This window comes from Schistocerca americana, chromosome X (genome assembly GCF_021461395.2).
Source record: "Schistocerca americana isolate TAMUIC-IGC-003095 chromosome X, iqSchAmer2.1, whole genome shotgun sequence".
NCBI classification, from domain to species: Eukaryota; Metazoa; Arthropoda; class Insecta; order Orthoptera; family Acrididae; genus Schistocerca; species Schistocerca americana.
The window spans coordinates 79,611,614-79,623,450 of record NC_060130.1 but is presented as its reverse complement, the minus strand read 5'-3'; positions in this window follow the sequence as shown (position 1 = coordinate 79,623,450).

The window sequence follows — 11,837 nt, the reverse complement described above, 5'->3', positions numbered from 1 at the left end:
GTTAAGTACAAGAGGACTGACACTCTAACTTTCTGTGATTTGAAACTCTCCTGTGAGTCCAGTTTTAGATTCCGATGCATCACTTCAGGTTTCCTGTATCCCTTGGACCTTCTTATTGACGATGAAACACAGAAATTGCAGTCAAATTTAATACAAAAGGCACAATGCCGACTTAAGTACAAGAGGACATACACTCTAACTTTCTATGTTTTGAACCTGTCCTGTGAGTCCAGTTTTAGATTCCGATGCTTCACTTCAGGTTTACTGTATCACTTGGACCTTCTTATTGACGACAAAACACAGAAATTGCATCCGAATTTTATACAAAAGGCACAATGCCGACTTAAGTACAAGAGGACTGACATTCTAACCTTCTATGATTTGAACCTCTCCTGTAAGTCCAGTATTAGATTCCGATCCTTCACTTCAGGTTTACTGTATACCTTGGACCTTCTAATTGACGTTGAAACACAGAAATTGCATCGGAATTAAATTCAAAAGGCACAATGCCGACTTCAGTACAAGAGGACTGACACTCTAACCTTCTATGATTTCAATCTCTCCTGTGAGTCCAGTTTTAGATTCCGATGCTTCACTTCAGGTTTACTGTATACCTTGGAACTTCTTATTAACGATTAAACACAGAAATTGTATCGGAATTAAATTCAAAGGCACAATGCCGACATAAGTACAAGAGGACTGACACTCTAACTTTCTATGATCTGAACCTCTCCTGTGAGTCCAGTTTTAGATTCCGATGCTTTACTACAGGTTTACTGTATACCTTGGAATTTCGTACTGACGATGAAACAAAGAAATTGCATTCGAATTTAATACAAAAGGCACAATGCCGACTTATGTACAAGAGGACGTACACTCTAACTTTCTATGATTTGAACCTCTCCTGTGAGTCCAGTTTTAGATTCCGATGCTTCACTTCAGGTTTACAGTATCCCTTGGACCTTCTTATTGACGATGAAACACAGATATTGCATCGGTATTAAATTCAAAAGGCACAATGCCGACATAAGTACAAGTGGACTGACACTCTCACTTTCTATGATTTGCACCTCTCCTGTGAGTCCAGTTTTAGATTCCGATGTTTCACTTCAGGTGTACTGTATCCCTTGGACCTTCTTATTGACGATAAAACACAGAAATTGCATCCGAATTTAATACAAAAGGCACAATGCTCACTTAAGTACAAGAGGACTGACACTCTAACATTCTATGATTTGAACCTCTTCTGTGTGTTCAGTTGTAGATTCCGATGCTTCACTTCAGGTTTACTGTATACCTTGGAAATTCTTATTGACGATGAAACACAGAAACTGCATCCGAATTGAATACAAAAGGCACAATGCCGACTTAAGTACAACAGGATTGACACTCTCACTTTCTATGATTTGAACCTCTCCTGTGAGTCCAGATTTAGATTCCGATGCTTCACTTCAGGTTTACTGTATACCATGGATCTTTTTATTGACCATGAAACACAGAAATTGCATCGGAATAAAATTGAACAGGCACAATGCCGACTTAAGTACAAGTGGACTGACACTCTAACTTTCTATGATTTGAACCTCTCCTGTGAGTCCAGTTTTAGATTCCGATGCTTCACTTGAGGTTTACTGTATACCTTGGAACTTCTTATTGACGATGAAAGACGGAAATTGCATGGGAATTAAATTCAAATTGCACAATGCCGACTTAAGTACAAGAGGACTGACATTCTAACTTTCTATGATTTGAACCTCTCCTGTGAGTCCAGTATTAGATTCCGATGCTTCACTATAGGTTTTCTGTATACCTTGGAACTTCTTATTGACGATGAAACACAGAAATTGCATCCGAATTTAATACAAAAGGCACAATGCCGAGTTAAGTACAAGAGGACTGACACTCTAACTTTCTGTGATTTGAAACTCTCCTGTGAGTCCAGTTTTAGATTCCGATGCATCACTTCAGGTTTCCTGTATCCCTTGGATCTTTTTATTGACGATGAAACACAGAAATTGCAGTCGAATTTAATACAAAAGGCACAATGCCGACTTAAGTACAAGAGGACTTACACTCTAACTTTCTACGTTTTGAACCTCTCCTGTGAGTCCAGTTTTAGATTCCGATGCTTCACTTCAGGTTTACTGTATCACATGGACCTTCTTATTGACGACAAAACACAGAAATTGCATCCGAATTTTATACAAAGGGCACAATGCCTACTTAAGTACAAGAGGACCGACACTATATCTTTCTATGATTTGAACCTCTCCTGTGAGACCAGTTTTAGATTCCGATGCTTCACTTCAGGTTTACTGTATCCCATGGACATTCTTATTGACGATGAAACACAGAAATTGCATCCGAATTTAATACAAAAGGCACAATGCCGACTTAGGTACAAGAGGACTGACACTCTAATTTTCTATGATTTGAACTTCTCCTGTGAGTCCAGTTTTAGATTCCGATGCTTCACTTCAGGTTTACAGTATCCCTTGGACTTCTTATAGACGATGAAACAAAGAAATTGCATCGGTATTAAATTCAAAAGGCACAATGCCGACATAAGTACAAGAGGACTGCAACTCTCACTTTCTATGATTTGCACCTCTCCTGTGAGTCCAGTTTTACATTCCGATGCTTCACTTTAGGTTTACTGTATACCTTGCAAATTCTTATTGACAATGAAACACAGATATTGCATCCGAATTTCATACAAAAGGCACAATGCCGACTTAAGTACAACTGAACTGACACTCTTACTTTCTATGATTTGATCCTCTCCTGTGAGTCCAGATTTAGATTCCGATGCTTCACTTCAGGTTTACTGTATACCATGGAACTTCTTATTGACGATGAAACACAGATATTGCATGGGAATTAAATTCAAAATGCACAATGCCGACTCAAGTACAAGCGGATTGACACTCTCACTTTCTATGATTTGAACCTCTCCTGTGAGTCCAGTATTAGTTTTCGATGCTTCACTATAGGTTTACTGTATACCTTGGAACTTCTTATTGACGATGAAACACAGAAATAGCATCCGAATTTAATACAAAAGGCACAATGCCGACTTAAGTACAGGAGGACTGACACTCTGACTTTCTATGATTTGAAACTCTCCTGTGAGTCCAGTTTTAGATTCCGATGCATCACTTCAGGTTTGCTGTATCCCTTGGACCTTCTTATTGACGATGAAACACAGAAATTGCATTCGAATTTAATACAAAAGGCACAATGCCGACTTAAGTACAAGAGGACTTACACTCTAACTTTCTATGATTTGAACCACTCCTGTGAGTCCAGTTTTAGATTCCGATGCTTCACTTCAGGTTTACTGTATCACTTGGACCTCCTTATTGACGACAAAACACAGATATTGCATCCGAATTTTATACAAAAGGCACAATGCCGACTTAAGTACAAGAGGACTGACCTTCTAACCTTCTATGATTTGAACCTCTCCTGTAAGTCCAGTATTAGATTCCGATTCTTCACTTCAGGTTTACTGTATACCTCGGAACTTCTTATTGACGATGAAACACAGAAATTGCATCGGAATTAAATTCAAAAGGCACAATGCCACTTTAAGTACAAGAGGACTGACACTCTAACTTTCTATGATCTGAACCTCTCCTGTGAGACCAGTTTTAGATTCCGATGCTTTACTACAGGTTTACTGTATACCTTGGAACTTCGTATTGACGATGAAACAAAGAAATTGCATTCGAATTTAATACAAAAGGCACAATGCCGACTTAAGTACAAGAGGACGTACACTCTAACTCTCTATGATTTGAACCTCTCCTGTGAGTCCAGTTTTAGATTCCGATGCTTCACTTCAGGTGTACTGTATCCCTTGGACCTTCTTATTGACGATAAAACACAGAAATTGCATCCGAATTTTATACAAAGGGCACAATGCCTACTTAAGTACAAGAGGACTGACACTCTAACATTCTATGATTTGAACCGCTCCTGTGAGTCCAGTTTTAGATTCCGATGCTTCACTTCAGGTGTACTGTATCCCTTGGACCTTCTTATTGACGATAAAACACAGAAATTGCATCCGAATTTAATACAAAAGGCACAATGCTTACTTAAGTACAAGAGGACTGACATTCCAACATTCTATGATTTGAACCTCTCCTGTGTGTTCAGTTTTAGATTCCGATGCTTCACTTCAGGTTTACTGTATACCTTGGAAATTCTTATTGACGATGAAACACAGAAACTGCATCCGAATTGAATACAAAAGGCACAATGCCGACTTAAGTACAACAGGATTGACACTCTCACTTTCTGTGATTTGAACCTCTCCTGTGAGTCCAGATTTAGATTCCGATGCTTCACTTCAGGTTTACTGTATACCATGGATCTTTTTATTGACCATGAAACACAGAAATTGCATCGGAATAAAATTCTAAAGGCACAATGCCGACTTAAGTACAAGTGGACTGACACTCTAACTTTCTATGATTTGAACCTCTCCTGTGAGTCCAGATTTAGATTCCGATGCTTCACTTCAGGTTTACTGTATACCATGGAACATCTTATTGACGATGAAACGCAGAAATTGCATCGGAATTAAATTAAAAACGCACAATGCCGACTTAAGTACAAGAGGACTGACACTCTAACTTTCTATGATTTGAACCTCTCCTGTGAGTCCAGTTTTAGATTCCGATGCTTCACATCAGGTTTACTGTATACCTTGGAACTTCTTATTGACGATGAAACACAGAAATTGCATCGGAATTAAATTCAAAAGGCACAATGCCGACTTAAGTACAAGAGGACTGACATTCTAACCTTCTATGATTTGAACCTCTCCTGTAAGTCCAGTATTAGATTCCGATCCTTCACTTCAGGTTCACTGTATTCCATGGAACTTCTTATTGACGATGAAACACAGAAATTGCATCGGAATTAAATTCAAAAGGCATAATGCCGACTTAAGTACAAGTGGACTGACACTCTAACTTTCTATGATTTGAACCTCTCCTGTGAGTCCAGTTTTAGATTCCGATGCTTCACTTCAGGTTTACTGTATACCTTGGAACTTCTTGTTGACGATGAAACACAGAAATTGCATGGGAATTAAATTCAAAATGCACAATGCCGACTTAAGTACAAGAGGACTGACATTCTGACTTTCTATGATTGAACCTCTCCTGTGAGTCCAGTATTAGATTCCGATGCTTCACTATAGGTTTACTGTATACCTTGGAACTTCTTATTGACGATGAAACACAGAAATTGCATCCGAATTTAATACAAAAGGCACAATGCCGACTTAAGTACAAGAGGACTGACACTCTCACTTTCTATGATTTGAAACTCTCCTGTGAGTCCAGTTTTAGATTCCGATGCATCACTTCAGGTTTCCTGTATCCCTTGGACCTTCTTATTGACGATGAAACAGAGATATTGCATCGGTATTAAATTCAAAAGGCACAATGCCGACATAAGTACAAGAGGACTGACACTCTCACTTTCTATGATTTGCACCTCTCCTGTGAGTCCAGTTTTAGATTCCGATGCTTCACTTCAGGTTTACAGTATCCCTTGGACCTCTTATAGACGATGAAACACAGAAATTGCATCGGTATTAAATTCAAAAGGCACAATGCCGACATAAGTACAAGAGGACTGACACTCTCACTTTCTATGATTGGCACCTCTCCTGTGCGTCCAGTTTTAGATTCCGATGCTTCACTTTAGATTTACTGTATACCTTGCAAATTCTTATTGACGATTAAACACAGATATTGCATCCGAATTTCATACAAAAGGCACAATGCCGACTTAAGTACAACAGGACTGACACTCTTACTTTCTATGATTTGATCCTCTCCTGTGAGTCCAGATTTAGATTCCGATGCTTCACTTCAGGTTTACTGTATACCATGGAACTTCTTATTGACGATGAAACACAGAAATTGCATCGGAATTAAATTAAAAACGCACAATGCCGACTTAAGTACAAGAGGACTGACACTCTAACTTTCTATGATTTGAACCTCTCCTGTGAGTCCAGTTTTAGATTCCGATGCTTCACATCAGGTTTACTGTCTACCTTGGAACTTCTTATTGACGATGAAACACAGAAATTGCATCGGAATTAAAATCAAAAGGCACAATGCCGACATAAGTACAAGAGGACTGACATTCTAACTTTCTATGATTTGAACCTCTCCTGTAAGTCCAGTATTAGATTCCGATCCTTCACTTCAGGTTTACTGTATACCATGGAACTTCTTATTGACGATGAAACACAGAAATTGCATCGGAATTAAATTCAAAAGGCATAATGCCGACTTAAGTACAAGTGGACTGACACTCTAACTTTCTATGATTTGAACCTCTCCTGTGAGTCCAGTTTTAGATTCCGGTGCTTCACTTCAGGTTTACTGTATACCTTGGAACTTCTTATTTACGATGAAACACAGAAATTGCATGGGAATTAAATTCAAAATGCACAATGCCGACTTAAGTACAAGAGGACTGACATTCTGACTTTTTATGATTTGAACCTCTCCTGTGAGTCCAGTATTAGATTCCGATGCTTCACTATAGGTTTACTGTATACCTTGGAACTTCTTATTGACGATGAAACACAGAAATTGCATCCGAATTTAATACAAAAGGCACAATGCCGACTTAAGTACAAGAGGACTGACACTCTAAATTTCTATGATTTGAAACTCTCCTGTGAGTCCAGTTTTAGATTCCGATGCATCACTTCAGGTTTCCTGTATCCCTTGGACCTTCTTATTGACGATGAAACACAGAAATTGCATTCGAATTTAATACAAAAGGCACAATGACGACTTAAGTACAAGAGGACTTACACTCTAACTTTATATGAATTGAACCTCTCCTGTGAGTCCAGTTTTAGATTCCGATGCTTCACTTCAGGTTTACTGTATCACTTGGACCTCCTTATTGACGACAAAACACAGAAATTGCATCCGAATTTTATACAAAACGCACAATGCCGACTTAAGTACAAGAGGACTGACATTCTAACCTTCTATGATTTGAACCTCTCCTGTAAGTCCAGTATTAGATTCCGATCCTTCACTTCAGGTTTACTGTGTACCTTGGAACTTCTTATTGACGATGAAACACAGAAATTGCATCGGAATTAAATTCAAAAGGCACAATGCCGACTTCAGTACAACAGGACTGACACTCTAACTTTCTATGATTTGAATCTCTCCTGTGAGTCCAGTTTTAGATTCCGATGCTTCACTTCAGGTTTACTGTATACCTTGGAACTTCTTATTAACGATTAAACACAGAAATTGCATCGGAATTAAATTCAAAGGCACAATGCCGACATAAGTACAAGAGGACTGACACTCAAACTTTCTATGATCTGAACCTCTCCTGTGAGTCCAGTTTTAGATTCCGATGCTTTACTACAGGTTTACTGTATACCTTGGAACTTCGTATTGACGATGAAACAAAGAAATTGCATTCGAATTTAATACAAAAGGCACAATGCCGACTTAAGTACAAGAGGACGTACACTCTGACTTTCTATGATTTGAACCTCTTCTGTGAGTCCAGTTTTAGATTCCGATGCTTCACTTCAGGTTTACAGTATCCCTTGGACCTTCTTATTGACGATGAAACACAGATATTGCATCGGTATTAAATTCAAAAGGCACAATGCCGACATAAGTACAAGAGGACTGACACTCTCACTTTCTATGATTTGCACCTCTCCTGTGAGTCCAGTTTTAGATTCCGATGCTTCACTTCAGGTTTACTGTATACCTTGGGACTTCTTATTGACGAAGTAACACAGAAATTGCATCGGAATTAAATTCAAAAGGCACAATGCCACTTTAAGGACAAGAGGACTGACACTCTAACATTCTATGATTTGAACCGCTCCTGTGAGTCCAGTTTTAGATTCCGATGCTTCACTTCAGGTGTACTGTATCCCTTGGACCTTCTTATTGACGATAAAACACAGAAATTGCATCCGAATTTAATACAAAAGGCACAATGCTCACTTAAGTACAAGAGGACTGACACTCTAACATTCTATGATTTGAACCTCTTCTGTGTGTTCAGTTTTAGATTCCGATGCTTCACTTCAGGTTTACTGTATACCTTGGAAAATCTTATTGACGATGAAACACAGTAACTGCATCCGAATTGAATACAAAAGGCACAATGCCGACTTAAGTACAACAGGATTGACACTCTCACTTTGTATGATTTGAACCTCTCCTGTGAGTCCAGATTTAGACTCCGATGCTTCACTTCAGGTTTACTGTATACCATGGATCTTTTTATTGACCATGAAACACAGAAATTGCATGGGAATTAAATTCAAAATGCACAATGCCGACTTAAGTACAAGAGGACTGACATTCTAACTTTCTATGATTTGAACCTCTCCTGTGAGTCCAGTATTAGATTCCGATGCTTCACTATAGGTTTACTGTATACCTTGGAACTTCTTATTGACGATGAAACACAGAAATTGCATCCGAATTTAATACAAAAGGCACAATGCCGAGTTAAGTACAAGAGGACTGACACTCTAAATTTCTGTGATTTGAAACTCTCCTGTGAGTCCAGTTTTAGATTCCGATGCATCACTTCAGGTTTTCTGTATCCCTTGGACCTTCTTACTGACGATGAAACACAGAAATTGCAGTCGAATTTAATACAAAAGGCACAATGCCGACTTAAGTACAAGAGGACTTACACTTTAACTTTCAATGTTTTGAACCTCTCCTGTGAGTCCAGTTTTAGATTCCGATGCTTCACTTCAGGTTTACTGTATCACTTGGACCTTCTTATTGACGACAAAACACAGAAATTGCAGCCGAATTTTATACAAAAGGCACAATGCCTACTTAAGTACAAGAGGACCGACACTATATCGTTCTATGATTTGAACCTCTCCTGTGAGACCAGTTTTAGATTCCGATGCTTCACTTCAGGTTTACTGTATCCCATGGACCTACTTATTGACGATGAAACACAGAAATTGCATCCGAATTCAATACAAAATGCACAATGCCGACTTAAGTACAAGAGGACTAACTAACTTTATAGGATTTGAACCTCTCCTGTGAGTCCAGTTTTAGATTCCGATGCTTCACTTCAGGTCTACTGTATCCCTTGGACCTTCTTATTGACGATGAAGCACAGAAATTGCATCCGAATTTAATACAAAAGGCACAATGCCGACTTAGGTACAAGAGGACTGACACTCTAACTTTCTATGATTTGAACCTCTCCTGTGAGTCCAGTTTTAGATTCCGATGCTTCACTTCAGGTTTACAGTATCCCTTGGACCTTCTTATTGACGATGAAACACAGAAATTGCATCGGTATTAAATTCAAAAGGCACAATGAGGACATAAGTACAAGAGGACTGACACTCTCACATTCTACGATTTGCACCTCTCCTGTGAGTCCGGTTTTAGATTCCGATGCTTCACTCTAGGTTTACTGTATACGTTGCAAATTCTTATTGACGATGAAACACAGATATTACATCCGAATTTAATACAAAAGGCACAATGCCGACTTAAGTACAACAGGACTGACACTCTTACTTTCTATGATTTGATCCTCTCCTGTGAGTCCAGATTTAGATTCCGATGCTTCACTTCAGGTTTACTGTATACCATGGAACTTCTTATTGACGATGGAACACAGAAATTGCATCGGAATTAAATTAAAAACGCACAATGCCGACTTAAGTTCAAGACGACTGACACTCTAACTTTCTATGATTTGAACCTCTCCTGTGAGTCCAGGTTTAGATTCCGATGCTTCACATCAGGTTTACTGTCTACCTTGGAACTTCTTATTGACGATGAAACATAGAAATTGCTTCGGAATTAAAATCAAAAGGCACAATGCCGACTTAAGTACAAGAGGACTGACATTCTAACTTTCTATGATTTGAACCTCTCCTGTAAGTCCAGTATTAGATTCCGATCCTTCACTTCAGGTTTACTGTATACCATGGAACTTCTTATTGACGATGAAACACAGAAATTGCATCGGAATTAAATTCAAAAGGCATAATGCCGACTTAAGTACAAGTGGACTGACACTCTAACTTTCTATGATTTGAACCTCTCCTGTGAGTCCAGTTTTAGATTCCGATGCTTCACTTCAGGTTTACTGTATACCTTGGAACTTCTTATTTACGATGAAACACAGAAATTGCATGGGAATTAAATTCAAAATGCACAATGCCGACTTAAGCACAACAGGACTGACATTCTGACTTTCTATGATTTGAACCTCTCCTGTGAGTCCAGTATTAGATTCCCATGCTTCACTATAGGTTTACTGTATACCTTGGAACTTCTTATTGACGATGAAACACAGAAATTGCATCCGAATTAAATAGAAAAGGCACAATGCCGACTTAAGTACAAGAGGACTGACACTCTAACTTTCTATGATTTGAAACTCTCCTGTGAGTCCAGTTTTAGATTCCGATGCATCACTTCAGGTTTCCTGTATCCCTTGGACCTTCTTATTGACGATGAAACACAGAAATTGCATTCGAATTTAATACAAAAGGCACAATGCCGACTTAAGTACAAGAGGACTTACACTCTAACTTTCTATGAATTGAACCTCTCCTGTGAGTCCAGTTTTAGATTCCGATGCTTCTCTTCAGGTTTACTGTATCACTTGGACCTCCTTATTGACGACAAAACACAGAAATTGCATCCGAATTTTATACAAAAGGCACAATGCCGACTTAAGTACAAGAGGATTGACATTCTAACCTTCTATGATTTGAACCTCTCCTGTAAGTCCAGTATTAGATTCCGATCCTTCTCTTCAGGTTTACTGTATACCTTGGAACTTCTTATTGACGATGAAACACAGAAATTGCATCGGAATTAAATTCAAAAGGCACAATGCCGACTTCAGTACAAGAGGACTGGCACTCTAACTTTCTATGATTTGAATCTCTCCTGTGAGTCCAGTTTTAGATTCCGATGCTTCACTTCAGGTTTACTGTATACCTTGGAACTTCTTATTAACGATTAAACACAGAAATTGCATCGGAATTAAATTCAAAGGCACAATGCCGACATAAGTACAAGAGGACTGACACTCTAACTTTCTATGATCTGAACCTCTCCTGTGAGTCCAGTTTTAGATTCCGATGCTTTACTACAGGTCTACTGTATACCTTGGAACTTCGTATTGACGATGAAACAAAGAAATTGCATTCGAATTTAATACAAAAGGCACAATGCCGACTTAAGTACAAGAGGACGTACACTCTAACTTTCTATGATTTGAACCTCTTCTGTGAGTCCAGTTTTAGATTCCGATGCTTCACTTCAGGTTTACAGTATCCCTTGGACCTTCTTATTGACGATGAAACACAGAAATTGCATCGGAATTAAATTCAAAAGGCACAATGCCACTTTAAGGACAAGAGGACTGACACTCTAACATTCTATGATTTGAACCGCTCCTGTGAGTCCAGTTTTAGATTCCGATGCTTCACTTCAGGTGTACTGTATCCCTTGGACCTTCTTATTGACGATAAAACACAGAAATTGCATCCGAATTTAATACAAAAGGCACAATGCTCACTTAAGAACAAGAGGACTGACACTCTAACAATCTATGATTTGAACCTCTTCTGTGTGTTCAGTTTTAGATTCCCATGCTTCACTTCAGGTTTACTGTATACCTTGGAAATTCTTATTGACGATGAAACACAGTAACTGCATCCGAATTGAATACAAAAGGCACAATGCCGACTTAAGTACAACAGGATTGACACTCTCACTTTGTATGATTTGAACCTC